Consider the following 22765-nt stretch of genomic DNA (forward strand, 5'->3'; position numbering starts at 1 on the left):
TATTTTGTTAAATTAGTTTTTTTTTAATTGTATACATAATCAGTTTCCTTATTAGATTTAAAACTAAACTCTAACTCTTGGCTTATTAATACAAAAGATATTATAATCTTATTTAATTGATCGTTTTTTCATTAATAAATTGTCTCTTTTTCTTTCTCAATTCTTCAACTCTTATTACTTATATTAATTATAATAAGTTATTAACATGAAAACTTCAAAAATTTGAGTTTACGATCCAAAATCACAAGACTATTTGCCATATTCACTATGATTATAAGTTCCGATTTTGATGTGGTTTTAAAACTTTAAGGTAAATCCAAAACTCTAACTAAACATATATTATATTTATCATTATTGTTTATTACGAGTATCATTTAGCTTTGCTAATCGATTTACTTTAATCACAATTTATTTTATACTCACGAATCATATATGAGTCATATTCGAATTTCTTTATAATACAATCTATATAGCTACCGTATATTATATGGATATTAGAACTAGTACTTTAAATGTATAAATGATGCATTATTTATTTTTTACATATTTTTACCACAAAAATTATTTTATACAATGCAACGTGGATTAATCTAGTTTTATATAAAGGGTTAAATGCTGTGGACAGGAGGTACTATATACAGTATACACAAATCATCTTCTTCAACTTACACGTGATTAAAATAATAAACCCCTTATATAAATAGAAACCAAACATGTGTTAAACCAAAACTCACAAATACTATACCCACCATGTCTCCCATCACCGCCTGCAACGTCGCTGTCATCGGCGCCGGAGCAGCCGCCCGTCACCTCCATAAAGAAGGCCACACCGTCGTCGTCTTCGAGAAACAACGCCAGCTTGGTGGAACTTGGATATACACACCGACCACCGAACCCGACCCACTTGGTCTCGACCCAAACCGACCCATTATCCATTCCAGCCTATACGCTTCTCTCCGGACCAACTTGCCCCGAGAAGCAATGAGCTTCAGGGAGTACCCGTTTGTTGCTAAGAAAATGGGTCAAAGTCAAAGAGACCCGAGAAGGTATCCGGGTCATGGTGAGGTTTTAGAGTATTTGAAAGACTATGCTAACGAGTTCGGACTCAGTGAGTTGGTTCGGTTTGAAACGGAGGTGACTCGGGTTTGGCGAGATGGAAATGGGAAATGGGAAGTAAGATCAAGAAAGATTAGCGGTGATAAAAAAGATAATGTTGTTTGTGAAGGTTTTGATGCTGTTGTTGTTTGTAATGGCCATTATTCGGAGCCCCGAATTGCTCATATTCCGGGTACTCTGATCATATTTAATTTGTTTTAAGTGAATTTTTTTTAAGGGAAAGGTTAGTTAAAGCAGGCAACAACTATCTTAGGCAGTGATGGAACTTAAACAAAACTTTTGGAGGGGCAAGTTTAATGGTGAACTTTATTAATTTCTATCATTTGTCGAGAAAAGATTTAAGTTTTACATGTTTTCATTCGATTATGTCAAGAAAATTTAGATATGTGACTACTTAAAAGATCACAAAGTATTTGAAATTTGATCAATCATACAAAACATATAAGTAAATTCCTCATTAACATCGTAAATTAAATGATCTTAAGATAAACTTATTTAACATAGAATACTAAAGCTTTTGAGTAACACAGGTGTTAAGCAATGGTATATAAATATATAAATAATAAACCTTATTAACCATAAAGTGATTATTAGATATAGTCTGTTATAATTCTTTAAAATAAAAAATATAGTTCTTATAAGTATACTTAGGTTACTTGGTAAATTACTAACAATTTAAAAGTGATATAAATACTAGGAATTAAAAAGCATAAAGAGGGAATTGAACTTGCGATCTCGTCATATAAAAAGCATCCCTATATAAGTAGGTTAACCAGTTGATCTAAAGCATCATATATTAATTTCTGTAAACACAATATATTTAACTCAAACTTTTAGGGGGGCTAGGACCCCTCCCTACCCCAACATAATTCCGTCCTTGATCTTAGGTAAGCAGGAGATTATGTAAAATTCATGGGGGCTATGTATGTTTATCAAATTTAAAGGATGAAGTTGTAACTTTTTTTTAAAGTGGCAGTACCTAAGCTTAGATAAAGTCTGCAGTACGAATCATTTTCTCTTCTTTTTATATAGAAAGTTGTAGTTTTTATCGTCAATAAACATATAGTGTTAAATGGTTATGAAATTTTTTGATTAGTTAGTTAGGTCGGTCCTTATACCCGCGTTTTCCGGCGTCCGACGCACAACCAAGTTTGGACGCTATTAGCATGGCTGCGTCCAGGTTGTTTCTTCCAAGTTGAGACATGCGTTTGTAGGGAGAGAGGTGGGGTCCGCTGCGTATGAGCCGTTGCAAAGTAAAAAAATTTTAGTGAAATAGCCGTTGCATTTAAAGTCCTAGGCACGCTTCTCCTCCTTTTTTTTTCCTATTGAAACCATCAACATTACATTTCTTTTACCACCATTTCATATTTTTTACTCATATTTCTCTCAACAATTCATATTTCTTCACATTTGTTTCTCTCAACAATTCATCCGCCATGACTAAAAGAATCAACAAAAACCAAAACCAAAACACAAACCAAAACCAATACCAAAACACTATCGATCAAGATTTTGACTCGTTGCTTATGGGGGGATCTCTACCAATGGGATCTCCCTCGTTCATGTCGTCGTCTAATATGATGGGGGCATCTAGCAGCTCAGGTGCTATGAACCAATCATTTTCGCATTTGTTGAATTCGCCACTTCTTAACGAACAGTTTCAGCAGTTCATGTTACTGCAACAATTCCAACAATATCAAGCTACGAATCAACAATTTCAGCAATTCTAAAGGCCAGTTTGTGAGACTTCGTCTCAACCGACACGAACTAGTGTCGCCTCTGCAGAGGAAGAAGTGGAAGAAGTTTCTGCCCCACCCAAACGGTTGACAAAAAAAGGGGTTGTTGTAGCGAATAAGGCGAAGTGGTCAATTCAGGAGGCGGTTTTGTTGGCTGAGGCGTGGACACATACTTCACAGGACTTGGTTGTGGGGATTAGCCAAGATGAGACAATGTTTTGGGCTAAAGTGATCGAGGGGTTCAACAACAACCGCCTAGCGGGAGAGCGCAACAAGAGTCAACTGCAAGGGAAATGGAACAAGATCAAGAAAACCACCAAGCAGTTTGGAGCAATCTTGAAGAAATTGCAAGATCAAGGACGACAGAGCAGTGCAGATGACAGACAAGTGTATAATTCTACTCATGAGCTTTATATAGAGCTTCATGGTCCGACCCTATTTCCGTATGAGGCGTGCTACGATGTGCTAAAAGATTGTCCCGCCTTTTGGCAAGACCATAGTATTGCCAAACGAACCGCAACTGATTTTGTTGATTTGGGTGAGGATGAGGCACACGTTGGGGTGAGGATGAATGTGGAACCTGATGTGGCATTGGACCAGTTGTTTGGAGACGACCCAATTAGGAAACCACCGGGTTGTAATGTTAGCCGGAAAATGTCAAGTGGTTCAAATGCGACTTCTAGCCATGGTGGTTCGAGTGGGTCAGAAATGGCGTTGAGCAAGCTTGATCAAATGCTCATGTTGCAATAAGAGGAGATGAGAAAAGTTGATAAGGATAGGATGAGAGTAGAGGAGCGGAAGAAAAGAGAAGATAATCGCTTCTGAAAGCAAGTCAGGGTGGCGTTTAAGCTTCTGCAACAGCTAGTTCCCACCGGTATAGATGAAGACGAGTTGGAGATGATCTAGACTTCGCGTAAAAACCTTATGGATAAGTACGGGCCGTATTTTAAGGATATCTAGGTTTAATTCTTAGGTTTAAGACGAGTTTGTATTCTAGTTTAATGTGTTTTAATTCTTAGGCTTAATTTGTAGGTTAATGTGTTTTTAGGATTTAATGTTTTATTTCTAAGTATTGTAATGTTTGTGTTTAATAATAAAATGTGTTTGTTTAACTTTTTGAAAAAGAAAAATGAAATAATAAAATAATAGATAAATAGTGGAAGAAGTTGGGAAGAAGTGGGTAGTATAAGGGGGGTGTTCTAAGAGAGAGAAAACTGATGAATAATGGAAGAAATGGGTAAGAATAGTATAAGGAGAGGCCTTAGTACTGGTCTGCTTTATATTTGATTTGATTCGATATAAAAGTGAAGTAGTGAACCAAGATTCCAAGAACATTTCATAAGGATATTTAGAGAAAGGAGGGAAATAGTAAAGTAATGAATATATGAATTTGTTCTCATTGGTTATTTTAAGTGCTTATAGCTTATTGTGTTTTTTGAAAGCTATCGAGCAATTATAAACGATTGGATAGACAAACCAACTTATACTTTTAGCTTATTTTGAGAAGAAAAACAGCGTTTTCTAAAAGCACTTAAGGAGATGTTTAATTTGAATGCGATAAATACTTTCAAATATGCAACCCCAAACCCCTTTTAGTGTTTAAGGGGTTGTCACTTGTTTAATTTGAATTTTTAGGTGTTGATCGGTGGCCCGGGAAGCAAATTCATAGTCACAATTACCGTGTCCCTGATCCCTTCGGAAATCAGGTACTATACTTACTGTTTCTTTCTTAATTATGTATGGTCTCCATGAAATAAGACATAACATCATAACACTTTAGACTGATTTGGCTTACTTTTAAGCCATTTGTCTCGTATTATTTGCTGCTAAATATGTATTCTTATCTATTTGGCTGGTTCGATAGGTTGTGGTACTTATAGGGAGTTCAGCAAGTGCCGTTGATATCTCTTGAGAGATTGGAGGTGTTGCCAAGGAAGTCCACATAGCATCTTGGTCGACCTCCAGTGAAGAAATTGCAAAGCTACCTGGATATGACAACATATGGCTTCGTCCTATGGTATTTATAACTTCTCATACTGGGCTTATTTTTGTATGAATAGTTACACCCAATGATACGACAAAAGGGGTTTTAGAAATTTGCGTTACAGGATATCTCGGTTGATGGGGAATGCTGACACCAAGTAATGTAATGCAGATTGAAAGTGCTCATGAAGATGGTACTGTCTCATTTCCAAGTGGGTTCAAGGTTTCCGCTGACATTATTCTACATTGTACGGGGTGAGTGTCTCCTACTTGGTTTAGCTTGTTGAACATTTTCATTTTCAGATATGGGGAGAACTTCGAATTTCTATCTGTTTAAGCAATTTACCAGTTTGCTTTGTGGGTGTTTATTTCTTTTAGATAATGTAAAGAAGATCATGTGTGACTGGGGGTCCTAGACTCTTAGTTATCTTGATGCTTAAGACATGTACAATTTATAATTTTTGTCTTTTCAGGTACGAGTATCATTTCCCGTTCCTTGATACCGAAGGTATAGTGACCGTTGATGACAATCGAGTGGGGCCACTCTATAAGCACGTCTTCCCACCATCATTAGCCCCTTGGCTTTCTTTTGTCGGATTGCCAAAGGTTATTTTTATATTTGTAGCACATATACATTCATCTGGCTTCGAATTCCTTTCCAACTTATCCATTTCCTTTATGATAATTTATGCAGATTATTCCATTCCCACAATTTGAATTACAATGTGAGTGGATATCAGGCATTTTATCAGGTCGAATTTCACTACCTTCACCAGACGAGATGATGAAAGATGTTGAAGCATTTTACTCGTCTTTGCGAGCATCTAGTGTCCCAAAACGATATACCCATATTATGGTGGGCTATCAGGTAAGATTTGTCTACCCCTGGATCCATATAATTTGTTATGCATGTCATATGTAGGTTAATTCTCAATAGAGGTGCTAAAACTGGTGTGTCAGTTGACTTATCAAAATGTGTTCGGGTCCTAACTGGTGACCTCAGTAGTATGGGTTAGGCTTGGTTAGGTTGAGGCCTATACATTTTTGTCCTTTCCTAATGAAGAATTAACGCATTAAATATGACTGCATAAACTATATTTTCTATTGTATATCAAGAAGTGATTTTTGGAGGCTGTTTACATTAAAAAATAAAATTAATTTATACATAACAACATGGGAAGGCTTCCCTCCCAAAAATCGGTTATAAACCCTTGAAACTGGCTAAAATTTGACTGAACGGAACCTTTATTTAAGACTCAAGTTTGATAATCAAGAAACATCATCTACTCTATGTTCGCAAACAAGAGTTGAATGTTTTCCTTTAAGTCGCATATTATTAATTTTCATATTCAAACTAGTTAATTTTTCTCCACTTACATTCTTATTATCTTATATTATAACATTTCGTATACAACAAAAAGGTCAATCTGCTCTATGATCTGTCCTAGTTGATATGAACAAATCGGATCAAGTTTCAGTTCAACTTTAGTCCGGTTGACTTTTGAAGTCAGTCTGTATCACTTTCATAAGTTTTGTTAATGAGGTGCTAATTTCTACAGTTTGAGTACAACGACTGGCTTGCCACACAATGTGGGTGCCCAAAAACGGAAGAATGGAGAAAGAAAATGTATCAAGCTGCTTCGTTAAACAAAAGAGAACGACCCGAGACTTATCGTGACGAATGGGAAGATGACGATTTGGTGCTGCAAGCTCATCAAGATTTCGCAAAGCAAATATCCTATAAATACAGAGTATCTTATCAACCACAAAACTTCAATATGTGATTTATTTTTATTTTTTATTTTTGGTTTGTTTTTATCAATTTTGAAAGGCCATTGCTTGCTTTATACATGAATGGTCTAATGATCATCTTTACATGTACTAAATTACATATTATAAAAATGTGTTATTCAACTCGTGTCGTCTTATAAAAAAATCTCATTGGATAAAATGGTTTGTGCTTTATATTAAGAGCTAGAGGTTGTGGGTTTTAACCCTGTTTATGACTTTATATTGTAAAACTTGGAAATAGTAAAAAAAAAAGAAATTACTCCACCGGTAATATAATTCGAAAGATTTCTGTTGTACTACTTATAGTCACTTGTGGTTAAAATAATTATGAATAGAGGTTATTATAACTGTTTATTGCTTCATGAGACGATCAAATTCTGAACAAGTGGATTTGGAGGAGGACGAAAACTCAAAATTTTCATTTCAGCACTAAACATGAACCCATCCAACCTAGCTTGACCCGTGGTCAACTTGCCTTGAATTAAGCAGCAATGAGTTTGAGGGAGTAGCCGTTGGCCGTTGTGAAGAAATAGGATCAAAGAGATTTTTGAGGAGGTTCTGGCCCACTTTGGAGAATTGGAGTTGGGCTTTATAAGGGCGTTGCAAATATCCCGTGAATATTGAATCAAATTTCTTATTCGCCAATTAACTATTTGTGTTTGGTTATGGTCTAGCAATCTAGCATGAACTGTAAATTTGATCTCAAGTAGGGGAGTTGAAAATAACCAAACCCAAATAACCCTACCCAACCCGAATGGGTTTGGGTGATACGGGTTGGGTTATTTGGTTTGTGGGTCGTCATTTGGGTTAACCCAAATAACCTAAAGCTTAATCGGTTTGGGTTGTGGGTGAAAATGTTATAGTTTGGGTCAACCCAAATAACCAAATAAGATGCGTTTATATATATATACACTAATATAACACATTAAATTTGTTTAAAGTATATATTATTTGAATATTAAATTTTCATTTATAAACAAAATCAGAAACGTGTAAAGTTAAATAATAATGGATGTTAAAAAATACACTAATAAAAGATGATAAAAATATGAATATAAAAAGAGTTATATGTCTCACCCCACCTTAGGCGGAATCGTAGGATATGACGAAAAGATATAGTTATAGCATATGGACTTTATAATAGAGTCATATTAAATGAAATTCAAATAAATGTAATTTTCACAAACGGAAAGTCTAGGCAACACGCCTCAAATAGCAAAGAAGTAACAATTGCAAATAGTGTTCAATGTTTCACATGCAATCTAGGAGTCCATGAAGGATCTTTTTATTGGTCTTCCTAAAGTCCATAAGCTCAATCTTCTTAAGCATTGTTATCACCTGAAAATGAATGCTCGAAAATGTCAACATAACGTTGGTGAGTTCGTAGGTTTAAAGGAATACAAATGAGTTTGCTGTGCATGATATATCAAGTTTTGGACAATAGTGTAAATATAAACATGTAGTAGCATACTAAATACTGATCAATGCCATCATAGTTATCCAACAACACAATCCCCATCACTCCTGCCAACAACTCAATCATGCTTTAAATACCAACAACTACCAGCTGTAGTATATAGTTGGTCGATAGATATCAAATAGTCTTCAATAGATATCAACAGACATCTATTGCATCATGGAATCAACACAAACAAGCTAGCATACACATTTCATAATTACACGAATTTGTCCAAGAAAACAAAAAAGTTTGGCACAACTACTAAAGAAATGAAAAGTGTTTTGAGCATCATTTTCCCCCAAACAAATAAAATAAAAAGGGGCCACGAAACTCACCTCAACAAGCAAGTAGTTATGCAAAGTCCAACAAGGTCGCTAGAATCTACACAACATATATATGAACAAGTTACAATTATGGACATGGTCAAGAACCATCCATTGTAACCCGTATTTGATGATATATACATATATGGCTACTTTCAAAATATTCCCAACTGATTTGTCATCTATTATTAAGTTACAAGTCACATAACTTAATATAGAGTATTTGTTTTAATGATTTATGATTTAGTTCTACAAGCTCTTATTCGCTGAAATTTTTGGTAACTTTAACAATTTTTATTCTAGATCACCCGAACTAACCAAGTCCTTAAATTTTTACCACAGTAACTTTTATGTGTTAGATACTTAAATGAATTTTTACAGAATTTATTTTGTTCTTGAACTATTTTTAAAAATTCGATAATTACAGACTAGTTAATAAATTCACTGTTTGCGCACAGAAAAGTTTTATAAAAGTTAAGGGCCTTCGAAGTTTCAAAAAAATCCAAATTTTTACTGTACACTCTTAACATCTTAAAAATGTTTCTGGAAAAAAATAATCTTCCAGTTCATAAAATCGACCAAGATATGACTATTTGAAGTCGACCTAAATCTGTTCTGAAAACTCAGCTTTGCGCAGTTTTGTTATAAAATTCGTTTGACAACCTTAAACTTCATATTTTGACACGAAACCACTTCCACCAGAAAGTAGACTTCCTGAAATTAATTTTAGACACCAAAAACGTGACTTAACCATCTTCCATGACCAAGATACGACATTTCAAAGTTAACAAACAGAATCTGTCCAGATTCTGAAATAACTCAAACTTACTGTTTTAAAGACTACTACAACTAATATACATATGTAAACTTTCAAATCTTTCCAACACCTATTTACGTCTGTTATTATGATTTTCATGCCTTCATAATTGAATTTCTTTATTTACATTAATTATTATGCTACAATAAATACGTAAACTTTTAACATTAATATGATTTATACTTCAAGTTTTTGATTTAACCCTAAAAAAAAATACTTTCATTCATTATTATAAATTTGCCATAATATATATTCATCAAATAGGTTACTTATAAATAAAGATTAATGAATAAAAAGATATGCTTATATATATATGTGTGTGTGAAAAGAGAAGACAAGTGATTTACCCCAAAATTGATGATCACTCCTTAGATACCTTGACAAAATAAAATAAATATAATTTATAAGAATTTTACCATAGATTTTATATGATGAAAACCTTTTAAAACATAATGAAAAATTAGATTACTTACTAAATATCCAATAAATCTTTAGGATGAATGCTTTGAGATAAAGGTTGTAAAGCTTGGCTTGATGATGATTTAAATATGTGCTTGTGGTGTGTGTTTGGTTTCGACGGCAGGGAAACAACAAAGAGTAAAAGTGTGTTTTGAGTTTTCCTTTGATAAATTATGATGCATATATATTTTATGTGTAGAGATAAGTATTTGATTTTGTTTATAATTACACCTAATAAATTATTATGAATAAGGTTTCTATTAGAATTGAGATTCCTTGCCAATCGTAAATTGTTATGCTAGAAATTAGAAGATTGAGTTGGTATTAATTTGATCTTCTTAAAATGCTAAATTATCTAGTTTTATCATTATTATTGTTATGAATATAAATGAGTTGAAATGGGATTTAAATTCTTTTTGTTTCTCGTCGACTTACTAGTCAAGAAATTAGGAATTTAAGTTAGAGGCTATAATAAAGTACCTGTTTTGGTGACGGATGTCACATTATATATTGTCAAAATTTGTTTATTTAATATCAGTAGTTTCTATATTTTTATATAGTTTGTAATTTATTTTTTTGTCTATGACTTTTATTCTAATAATATTATCATTTTTTCATTCAAGAATTCAAAAAACGCATAATCAAAAGTGTTTCAACACATTTGAAAATAAAGAACTTAGTCTATATAAGTATCACTATTATTCAAGTTTTTGAAATTGAAATTATATTGTTGCAATATTGCGTAACTAATGCACGTAAATTCAATGACATTTTATTTGGGTTAACCAAAACCTGATCCAAAAAACCCGAACCCAAACAACCCAAACCCAAATAACCCAAATATTATTTGGTTTGAGTTACGGATTAACTTATAATTCTTTGAAACCCGAATAACTCAAACCAAATAACCCGAAACCTAATTAACCCGACCCATCAACACCCCTAATCTCAAGTATGTGAATGTGATTAAGGTGGGGTTATGTACTTATGTGTGGGTATTAAACGAACATAAAGAAAGGGAACTTGTTCGTAAGTAAAATGAATAAACGTCATCATAAGTCTTATTCGTTTTTGAACGTTCGAGTATTTGTTTGCGAATATTCATTTCTATATATATATATATAGGGGTGGGTTATTTACAGTACAAACATTTAAGAAAGTACAAATAGTACAAGGTTTTTCCTCCTTCTACTTCCTTCTTCTTTCCATCTCCGACCACCACCACCACCACCGCCATGATCATCTCCGACCACCACCATGATCCTCCGGCGACGGCGATCATCTCCAGCGAGACTTACACATGTGTAAGTTAAATTACACATGTGTAAGTTAACTTTCCGACGAGAATCATGTTCGTTTTCAGGTGGATACGGTACGGGCCAGGGGCCCTCATCCATTCCAAACTGACCGTCAAGGGACGCATATGTGAATCGTATGGATTTGATGGGCGACGATCTAAGAGATGGTGACGGTTTACTACGGTACGGGAGAAGCCCTTGCTGCCGGCGCTGACGCCGTGGTTGGTGTGGTCGGAGATGATGGTGGCTGGTGGTGGTTGTATCGCGAAGGAAAAACCTATAAATTTTAAACCCTAAAATGCTAAAAAAACATGTGTAAGTCTCGCCGGAGATGGTTGCCGTCGCCGGAGGATCATGGTGGTGGTTGGAGATGATCATGGTGGTGGTGGTGGTGGTGGTCGGAGATGGAAGGAAGAAAGAAGAAATGTAACATCCGCGAATTATGACACTTTGACTTTTATGTAAAATGCTTGGTAAATTCGAAGAAAGAATGATTTAGCTCATTTGAGATTAAATAATGGGCAAAACGCTTAATGGGTCACTTGACCACTCGTTGGACGGTACAATTTTAGACGACAAAAGGGCAATGATTTATTTGAGCTAGTAATGTGTGAAGCGATCAACCCATGACCCAAGACCCGTGACCCAACCCCATCCCCCTTATCCCCCTTCAACCTTCACCACTCCTTTCATTTCCCCGTCTCTTTCTCTCTCTATCTTTCTCTCAAGAACACACACACACACAATCTCACTCTCTCTCTAAATTCTCTTCAGCAATTAGTGTATCTCAAGCTAGATTAATGCAAGATTAAGTTTCATCATCATCTCATCTTCATCATATCAAAAATCCGGGTTCTGAAGTCCAAGGATTCTCCCATTCGGGTCAATTTCGGGTTCAAGCTTTTGGTAGAAGATTTGGTAAGTGAAACTCATCCTTAAATCATCATTTCATGTTAATTTACATATTTCTAGTTGATTGCAAACGAATTAGGGTCACAAATCGGGTCAAAATTCAACCTAGGGTTATCTAGGGTTTTGGTTTGGGTTAGAATGATTTGGGTGTGATTTTGATGTTATAAGTTTGATTTGTGGTATGGGTTATGTTCATTTGAGTTTGTTTATGTGCAAACGTGTGAATTCAAGCTTGGAATCGAGTCATAGATCTTCCTTGGTCGACTTTGGGGTGAAAATGGGTGTTTTTGGGGTGTTTGGCTCGTCATGTTGCTGAACTGGGTGGGCTGCGGCGCAGCTAATCAAGCTGCCCCGCAGCTAAATGAAATTGTTTTTCTGCTGCGGCGCAGTGATAAGTTGCGGCACAGTTGTGGGCTTCAATCACTTAAGTTTTTCCTAGCTTCAGTTCTAACATCCTAGGATTGTCCCGAACTTTCCGGAATGTACTCTTATGACCTTATTGGTGCCCTACACAAGACAAACCATTCGTTCAAAGTCGAGAGTCACTTTTGGAATCAAACTTGAGATTTTAACTCAAAATATATAAACACATATACTTATAACTTTTGATCCGTAAGTCCAATCGAGTCATATGACCTATCATTGGAATCCTAAGAGAGTCTAGTTCTTTTGGTGTCATTTATGTGGAATGAATCTTCCTACATTTCTAAAAATGTCGAGTCTAAGTGTCTTATTTACACTCGGGAAGGTTGTTTAAGCGTTAGTAGGGTTGTGACTCAACTTGAACTTGCTAGACCAACTTGTTAAGGTTATAAAAGTTGGAATTGATTGTAATGTGATGTACATTGATAGGTTGTGGACACGTGGTGATCGTTGAACGTTTATAACCCAAATTTAACTTGTCGTTTTGCTTGGAAACCAAGGTGAGTTCCGTAGTTCCCTACTCGCTTGAGAATCGGGTTGGAAAGTGCACCCATACGTGTTTGTTTGTTTGATTGATTTATAAATGGTTTGATGGTTCTAATTAATTTATTTGCACTTGTTATGATTAAATATTGTGTGATTAAATGTTGATTGAATTGTGGATTGAATTATGGATTGTTTGATGAATTGATTGATTGATTATGCATATGATTGGATTATAGTAGTTATTAGGATAGTTGTGCATACATGGATGTCGATTATACTTTCAAAGAGTTTGGTATGTGGTGGGAAGGCTGCGGGTGACCCTATATATAAGCATCGAGAACTCGTTGGAAGTAGAATCCTCCTAAGTGTATGTACGCATGGTTTCGGTTGGTTGGATTGATGGATGATTATTGATGGAATTGTGATAGAGGCAACACACTTAAGCTTCGATATGGATATTGGCTAGTTTGTGGGACTTTGTGCTAAACCAAGGTTTGGGGCGGTTTGGGGAAATGCATTTGGGATGCATTGGTTGGTTGTTAATGGTTCTAAAGGCAGGTTGTTGAACCGTAAGGCCACTCTACGAGTAATGGTTCTAAAGGCAGGTTGTTGAACCGTAAGGCCACTCTACGAGTACTTTGGATTTTGGCATGCATATCATACGCATTCGACATTGGCATGCATATCATACGCATTATGACTTTGACATGCATACGATTCCTATTTGGCATTGGCATATTATGTGTTTACCACCACACGCTTGTTTATATTGTGAAATCATGATGGGTTAATAGTGTGGTACGTGAAGGCTGCTTGTATGCTTGATCTTCCTTATATGTATTGTGATTATTGTCGATGGCTCCTTGTGATCCATCGCTACGAACTCACCAACCTAGTGTTGACTTTGTTTAGTGCACTTTTCAGGTATTCATGTGAAGTTGGAGTATTGATTGGCTACTTGTCGTTTCTGCTTGAGCTTGGATTGGGACTCCCATGGATCCGTGATCCGTTGTCCATTTAGGGTTCTTGTTTAGTATTCATGAAATTAGTTGTAATGACTTCTTGTTTACTTTGTATCTTGCACCTTAAATGTTGGCTTGGATTCACCGAATCCTTTATTTTCATGTAGTTTATGTTCTACGATAATTCCACCGTGTGCTATATAATTTCCGTAATATTTCGAGCCCTAGCTCGGGGTGTTACAAGAAAAAGGAGGAAGAACCTTGTACTTTTTATACTTTTTTAAATGTTTATATATATATATATATATGAGACCCTTATTTTGAGAACCCATTTTTTTGTAAGAACCGTAAGAACTCCTAAATTTCATATTGGATCACTTGTTTTTTTCGTTCATTCACATGTGAAACGTCATAAAAACATATGTTATAAAAATATTTTTTTTTTCAAAACCTTATATATAGTCGTTTATCACATGTGAACAAAAAACGTGAACAAGTTCATTCACAAGTTTACAAAAGGCTATTTTGAAGGTTTCTTAAAAAAGTTTTTTGTACAACATATATTTTTATATTATTTCACATATGAATGGAAAAAAAAAACATGTTAACAAATATATATTTTAAGAATTCTCATGGTTTTTTAAAAAAATGGTTCTTAAAATAAGAAAACACATTCTCTGTCTCTCTCTCTATATATATATAAATTTAATAAACGTTGGATGTTGAATTGTATAATAGTATTTCTTATTACATGTTCTTTCACTTTTATTTTAGTTTTGTCTTTACTCATAAACAAAAACGGATGAACATGTAGAACCTATTCTTTAATAAACGAGTTTGTTTGTATATTTGTGAATGATGCCTTTTAAATAAACCAACTAACATGAACAAAGGTTCGTACATGTTCCGTTTGGTTCATTTAAGTCGAGTAAAAAGAACTTGACAAAAAGGTAAATATTAGTCAAATTTAAACATGAACAAAGTTTGTTTTTTTAACAGTGAATTTAAGTTCATTTTCATACATCCAACCCCTATCTCCAGCCCAATGAACAATTTACTCATATTGGACTCAAGACCTTATAGTTTCAATTTCCATAAATATTATAATTTTATGCTTTTTAATATATAATTCATAAATTGTGGTCTAAAACATTGGAAAAATCCACCAGGGGGTTCGAATCTCGCTTCCTACATTTGTAGAAGTGGATTATTGGGAGGATGGGGGGTTCGAAAGTCCTGGGTTTTATCCCAGGCATGTGTGGTTCGAGCTCCGCATACGACCCAATTGGATGTCACTGTGGTGTCTTAAACGCTTACAATTGTTTGGGAACTAGTGTGGAATCATGAATGTTTTTACCTACAAACTAGGGTTCAAATCTTGATCGGGTTTTATGGTGCTTTTTTCATGAATATTAATGGTGCATAAGTTTACAATCTTATAGAAAATTTGTTCCAATATTATACTTCACGTAGAAGAAAATCCCTTATGCAATTAATATATAGAGTTAATTATAGAAATCGACTCTGTCGAGTACCGTCATTTACAGCTTTCGTCCTTAACTTTTAAAAATTACAGTTTTAGTCCAAAAAACTTTGCTCTGTCAACCCTTTTGGTCCTGATTACTAATGTCCGTTCAAAAACCTATCATGTGCTAGTCATGTGATGGTTATTTTTGTCTTTTTGATTATTCATGGACCAAAAGTAAATTAAAAATAAGAAAACTAAAAAACAAAAGAAAAAGCCATATTTATAATATACATACACACATCTCAACCCCACATTCATGAACTTCATTCATTTCAAAACCATTGTCTTTGTTACTTCCTTCCCCAAAAACTGATTTCTAAAATCAAAGCTACCCATACTCTCCAATCTATATCTTTGATATATGTTTATACATACATTATACATATATGTATATGTCTCTGATCTAAATCTATAACTCCGACACACAAAAAGTGGTAGCAGTGGGTCAAGGTGTTGGTGGCGGTTGGCAGTTTGTTCCTCAATGCTCCTAATTTAGTGCCATTGGTGGTGTGGTTGTTTGGGTAGCCGCTGATTTATGCAATAACTCCACTTAAGTTGGGCTCACATTGAACTCAAGACCTTAAACTCTCAACTTTTCCAATTATCAATCCATCTATTGGTAGTTGATATGTCAAGTGTATTTATTATCGCCAATAAGAAATAAATCATGGTCTTAGACATTTCGGAAATACATCAGGTTCGAATATCACTTTTTACATTTGTAGGAGTGGATTATTAGAAGGAGGAGGGTTCGAAAGTCCCGGGTTTCATCTCAAGCATACGTGGTTTGAGCTCCCCATACGGCCGAATTGGATGTCATTGTGGTGTCTCGTACGCTTACTACTAACTAATAACTCGTGTTAAAAAAAAGACGTAAATCGACTTACAATTGTTTGGGAACTAGTGTGGAATCATGAATGTTTTTATCTACAAACTAGGGTTCAAAACTTGATCGAGTTTTATGGTGCTTTTTCATGAATATTAATGATGTATAAGTTTATAATCTTATAGAAAATTTGTTCTAATATTATTTTTCACATAGAAGAAAATCCCCTATGCAATTAATATATAATATGATTCTTATTATTAATAGTTAAAGGTTGTTATTGTCACACTCCACCTTAGGCGGAATCGTAGGATATGACGAAAAGATATAGCATAGCACATGGAATTTATAATAGAGTCATACTAAATGAAATCCAAACAAATTTGTTTCCCACAAGCGGGATAAGTCTAGGCAACACGCCTCAGATAGAAAAAGATGTAGAAAATAGTAAATAGAGTTCAATGTTCAAATGCAAACTAGGAGTCCATGAAGGATCTTTTTATTAGTCTTCCTAAAGTCCTTATGCTCAGTCTCCTTAAGCATTGTTATTACCTGAAAATGAATGCTCGAAAGTGTCAACATAATGTTGGTGAGTTCGTAGGTTTAAAGTAATACAAATGAATTTGTTGTGCAATGATATAAGCAGTTTGGACAATAGTGTAAATATAAACATGTAGTAGCATGTATGCATACCAAATACTGATCAATGTCATCATAGTTTTCCAACAACACAACCTCATCACTCCTGCCAGCAACTCAATCACACATTGCCTACCAATAACTCAATCACACATTGTATACCAACAAACTACGAGCTGGAGTATAAAGTTGGTTAATAGTTATCACTGTTATCCGTAAATAGTCTTCAATAGATATAGACAGACATCTATTGCCGTAAATAGTCTTCAATAAATATCGACAGATGTCTATTGCATCATAGAAATCAACACAAGCAAAGCTAGCATACACATTTCATAATTACACGTATTTGTCCAATAAAACAAACAAGTTTTGGCACAACTAGTGAAAGAAATGAAAAGTGTTTTGAGCATCATTTTCACCCAAAGAAATAAAATAAAAAGGGGCCACGAAACTCACCTCAACAAGCAAGTAGTTGTGCAAAGTCCAGAAAGGTCACTATAACCTACACAACATATATATGAACAAGTTACAATTTTGGACATGGTCAATAACCGTCCATTGTAACTCATATTTGATGAAATACACATATGGCTACTTTCAAAATATTCACAACTGATTTGTCATATATCATTAAGTTACAAGTCACATAACTTAATATGGAATATTTGTTTTAATGATTTATGATTAAATTCTACAAGCTCATATTCACTGAAATTTTTAGTAACTTTATCAATTTTTATTCTGGATCACACGAACTAACCAAGACCTTAAATTTTTATCACTGTAACCTTTATGTGTTAGATTCTTACATGAGGTTTTTATAGAATTTATTTTGTACTTTAACTATTTTTTAAAAATTCGATAATTACAGACTAGTAAGAAAAGTCACTGTTTGCGCACAAAAAAGTTTTATAAAAGTTAAAGACTTTTAAAGCTTCAAAAAAATCAATTCTTTTTGCTATCAACTTCTGAGATCTTAAACACGTTCTTGAAGGAACAAAAACTTCCAGATCTTTAAATTTACCAATTTATGATTATTTGAAGTCAACTCAAATCTGTTCGGAAATCCAGCTATGAGCAGTTTTGCTATAAAATTCGTTTGATGAACTTAAACTTCATATTTTGACACGAAACCCATTCCACCAGAAAGTAAACTTCCTGAACTTAATTTTAGACACCAATAACGTGACTTAACCATCTTCCATGACCAAGATATGACATTCCAAAGTTAATAAACTGAATCTGTCCAGATTCTGAAATAACTCAAACTTACTGTTTTAAAGACTATTACAACTAAATATTTGTATATAAACTTTTAAATCTTTCCAACACCTATATAAATCTGTTACTATGATTTCCATGTGTTCATAATTAGATTTCTTATATTATATTAATTAATACACTAAAATTAATACGTAAACTTTTAATTAGTGTAATCAATACTTCAAGCTTTTGATTTAGCCTTAAGAAAAACTTTCATTAGTTATTATAAATTTTGCCATAATATATATTCATCAAATAAGTTACTTATAATATAAGATCAATAAGTATAGAGATATATTTATATATTTGAAAAGGATATCAAGTAATTTATCCCAAGATTGATGATCACTCTTTAGGTACCTTGACAAAATATAATATAATTCTATAAGAATTTTAACTATAACATTTATATGATAAAAACCTATTAAACCGTAGCGAAAAATTATTTAAACTCACCAAGAATTGCTCAAAGTGATGATTAGAATTTGATTTTGAGGTGATGTGCTTAGCTTGATCAAATGCTTCAGAAGAATGAAATTTGTTACGTGTTATCTAATTTGGTTTTGGCCGTGATTTCAAAGAGTACCAAAGGGTTTATATATTTTGATGCTAACTTATGTAGATTTATCTACAATTAGGATTTGATGGGTTTTTTCTTTGTCAACATAAATTAATCTTTGTATGGGATATCAAATCCCATTATCGGCCGACTAAAGCTAGGAGGACATCTCCATGTCAAACTCAAATTCTAGTTTTTTTTTTGTTGGTTAGATATATTTTGTTATATAATTTTGATATTTAAATATTTGTTTCATCAGGTAATTTGGCTATTTCATTCATTTGCTTAATTATCGTGATAGAAATTTATCGATATCTAAAAATGAATATGATATATAACTATATGTCTAAATATCAACAAAATAATTATAACTGTCTAAATTTAGGAAGATAGAGTGACTAAATCCTAAACTGTTGTAATTTAAGTAATAGGAATCACAAATTGGCTTGATCACAACATCTCTATACTTGTTATACTATGTAGACACATTGACTAGTTAAGAAATTAAAAATTCAAGTTAAAGATTATAATAAATTACTGGTTTTGGTGATGGATGTCATAGTTATTACCAAACAGCTTATAAATTATAAACAATAAACTTATCAGCTTAATATAAATTATACACGCTCATTTTCATATTTTAGAATAACAACTTGAGTTTCTTATATATATGCACGTTAGCCTCTTCCTCAAAACATAAGTTATCAAAATTCATAATTGTACACAATAAGCTGATTACCACGATCCAAGTCAAATGAAGCATAGATACAATATCCATTTTAAGATAATTTAAAATAAAAATGCTATGTTCATTTGTTGTGATATAAAATCTGAAAAGTATATTACTCGTATCTTTTACTTTTGTTTCATTTAACTTGGTGCCATAAATATATGTAGCCCCAAGCGGAGGACCCTACGTTGATGGAAAAGGGTGGGTGGGGTAGCTTGGTGTGGAAGTTGACGTACGTAGCGAGATGCTGAGATCGGCAATGGTGGCTAAGTGGGGTACGTGTGGCTGCGTTTAATATGGTTTGAGAAGTTACACGATACCTTTAATCGATCGAAGTTGATTATTATTAGAGTAAATTACATTTTTCATTCTTGAAGTTGGCACGTTTTTCATTTTTCATCCTTAAAGTTTAAAAATTACAGTTTTGACCTTAAACTTAGCCAATTTTTTTAATAATCATCCTTTGGCCATACGGTGTTAAAAAATGGCCGTTAACTTGTGCATGTGCAAAACACGTGAGGGTAGAATGGTCTTTCCCCCTTAAGAAAAAATAATAAAAATTTGTTAATGATATGTAGTGACAACCATACAAACATCATCATCACCACCCATTGTATTTTGAAAAACCCCACATCCTGGATCTCTTCATCGAAAAATCCGATCATTTAGAAAATCAAAATTCTCCATGAATGGAATACTTCATAATCATCATCAAACTATTTAAAAATTCTTATTGTCCCATTCGTATAAGAAGATAACACCAAAACACCACAATACAAAATTCATTGAATACCATGATGCATATTAAACGAAAACAAAATCATAGTACAAATAGTATATATATATATATATATATATATAACGAATACCATCGCAACCCTTCTTCCCCGCGGCAGATCTGACCGTAAAGTCGTCAACCCTAACTCCAGATCGCTGCCACAATCATCAGCCACACCACCCATATATAAGTCAGCCGGAATAATCATGGTTGGGGTAAGTGGCGATCCCGTCTTTTTCTGTATTATCTTTTCGAAATCACAACCATAACAATGGGATTCATATGGCCATTTCCATTTCAGACAGAGGTATAAGTAGCCAGATCCATCATGTGAGAGTTTTCCGGCAATGGTCAGTTTTTCGGCAGCGACTTACATTTTCAATTTTTTGGGTTTTCATGAACGTGGATTATGGTTGTGAATTATGCTTCAATAACCGTCAACATTTTCACCTCTGTCCACCCTATCTTCACCGTCGTCTCGCACATTGTGCTCTTCCATCATCACCATTTTTGTTGCTTTTGTTTGATTTTGTTTCAGGATCTGTATATTTTCAAGATCTATGTGGTGGCGGGTGGCGGTTATGGCCTGAGTTTAGTGAAGTCGATATCATTTTAATCAATTTTATGAATAATAATATGTATAAATATATAGTGAGCATCTAGATAAAGACATAGTTAGATTTGGGAAATAAGTGTTTTGTATATGATATGAATCTGGGTTTGTGTGGTTGGATGAGGGAGAAGATGAAAAGATTGAAAGTGAAAGGCATGAAAACATGAGGAGCGAAAATTGTGATTCACTCAGTATATTAGGATGTTGTTAAGGGAAAAAGACCATTCTACCCTCACATGTTTGGCACGAGCGTTCATCAACGGCCATCTTTTAACACCGTATGGCCAAAGGAAGATTATTGAAAAAATTGGCCAAGTTTAAGGTTAAAATTGTAATTTTTAAACTTTAGGGATGAAAAGTGAAAAACGTGTCAACTTCATGGACGAAAAATGTAATTTACTCTTATTATTATTAAGAGCATTTCCAATGGGAGGTTATTAAAAGCTTTTTTGTAAAAAATAGTGTAAGAATATGTAAGAGGTTTTTTTAAAAAAACCTTTACCTCCAATGATAAAATGCTTTCAAAAACTTGAAATTAATCAAATATTATAGTACATGAATAGGTTTAAATAGAAGCCTATAGGTTAGTGGATATCAAGCTTTTCAACAATTCTTCAATCTAAAAAATTATTATTTTATTTATTTTAAGCTTTTAAAAGCTTTTTATCATTGCAATCAAAAGCTTTTTTTTTTATAAAGCTCTTACATATTCTTACACCTTTTTTTTATTTAAAAAAAGCTTTTCAAAAATGACCATTGTGGATGCCCTTAGTTTAAGTAGAAATAAGTAAACAAAGCTTGCATTATATTCTTTAACTTCGTTTTGTATATTTACTAGATTTTAGGCTCGTATCTAATACACGAGGCTTATGACGTTATCAATATTGGATGTTAATTTATTGTAGTTTAACATTTAATATATTATTTTAAATAATAAAAAATTGATCTGTATATCAACACTTTGAGTTTTATATTGAAATATTTTTTAAAAATATGTTTATCGAATTTGTTTAATTTTAAAATCTTAATATATTTATATTAAATTTTATTTATTTATTTTTAATTAGTTAATTTTATTTTTACATGATAGAACATACTATTGAATATATATTAGTTATTATTTTATTGGATAAATATTAGTTATAATTCTATTGGATATATTTTAACTATTATTATTTATTTATTATATTAAACTTTTTGGGTAAAAAGTGTAAATTTGTGATGAAAAACAAAAAAAATGTAAATTAAAGTCAAAATTGAAAACAAAAGTCAACTTAAAAAAATCAAGAGTTGTGATTGGTCGATAAGTTATTAGATTAACTGTGTTTTAGTATAATAAAAGATTATACCGACTTTTGATACATGTTATAATTAAACCTAAGTGTATTAGAAGGACTACTGTTTTTATATTTAAAAAAACTTTATCCATTATCTTTATAAATACATGTTTAATATAATTTTAATATGCGTAATATTTCTTTTACCATTTAAAAGTTAACTAATCTAGTTATAAACTTTACCTTTAAAATTTATTGATATTTATTAATCTTTAATATATATTAAAAGAGAAACTTTAAATAACAATATGAAATAATCTTTACTCTCCATTAAATTTTCATCTTTATTTTTCACCTTTAGATCATATTGTTTACATCATCATTGACTAAACTTTTTTAAAAAATGATATTAGTCTTCCAACTTCAATTAATTTGCTTAAACTAAAACACAATATTAATTACACTTTCAAATTGTCCGATTTGTAGTTTTGTCAAAACAAATGAAGATATAGAAAGGTATTTATGTTTTTATTGTTCGTTTGTGTAATTGTTTTTATTTATTATTCATTCTTCCAATTATTTAAACCTTTTGTGTTTTTTTATTTTATTATTATGTCAGTTTTTTATGTATAAATGTATGTATTTTTTATATGGTTCTTCCCTTTTACACGGGTTATAATCTAGTATCAATTTATACTTTAATTTTTTTTTTCTTTATATACATACAAACCAAACATCTTCATTTTTGTATTGTATCTTTCTATATAACAAAAATCATATGTGA

The 22765-nt window shown here is 32.9% G+C and overlaps 1 pseudogene; it reads left to right on the forward strand.

Moving 5' to 3' along the window:
- The first annotated feature begins 721 nt into the window (after window positions 1-721).
- Window positions 722-6786, forward strand: LOC122584982 (annotated as a pseudogene).
- The last annotated feature ends 15979 nt before the right edge of the window (window positions 6787-22765 follow it).

This window comes from Erigeron canadensis, chromosome 1 (genome assembly GCF_010389155.1).
Source record: "Erigeron canadensis isolate Cc75 chromosome 1, C_canadensis_v1, whole genome shotgun sequence".
In the NCBI taxonomy this organism is placed as follows: Eukaryota; Viridiplantae; Streptophyta; class Magnoliopsida; order Asterales; family Asteraceae; genus Erigeron; species Erigeron canadensis.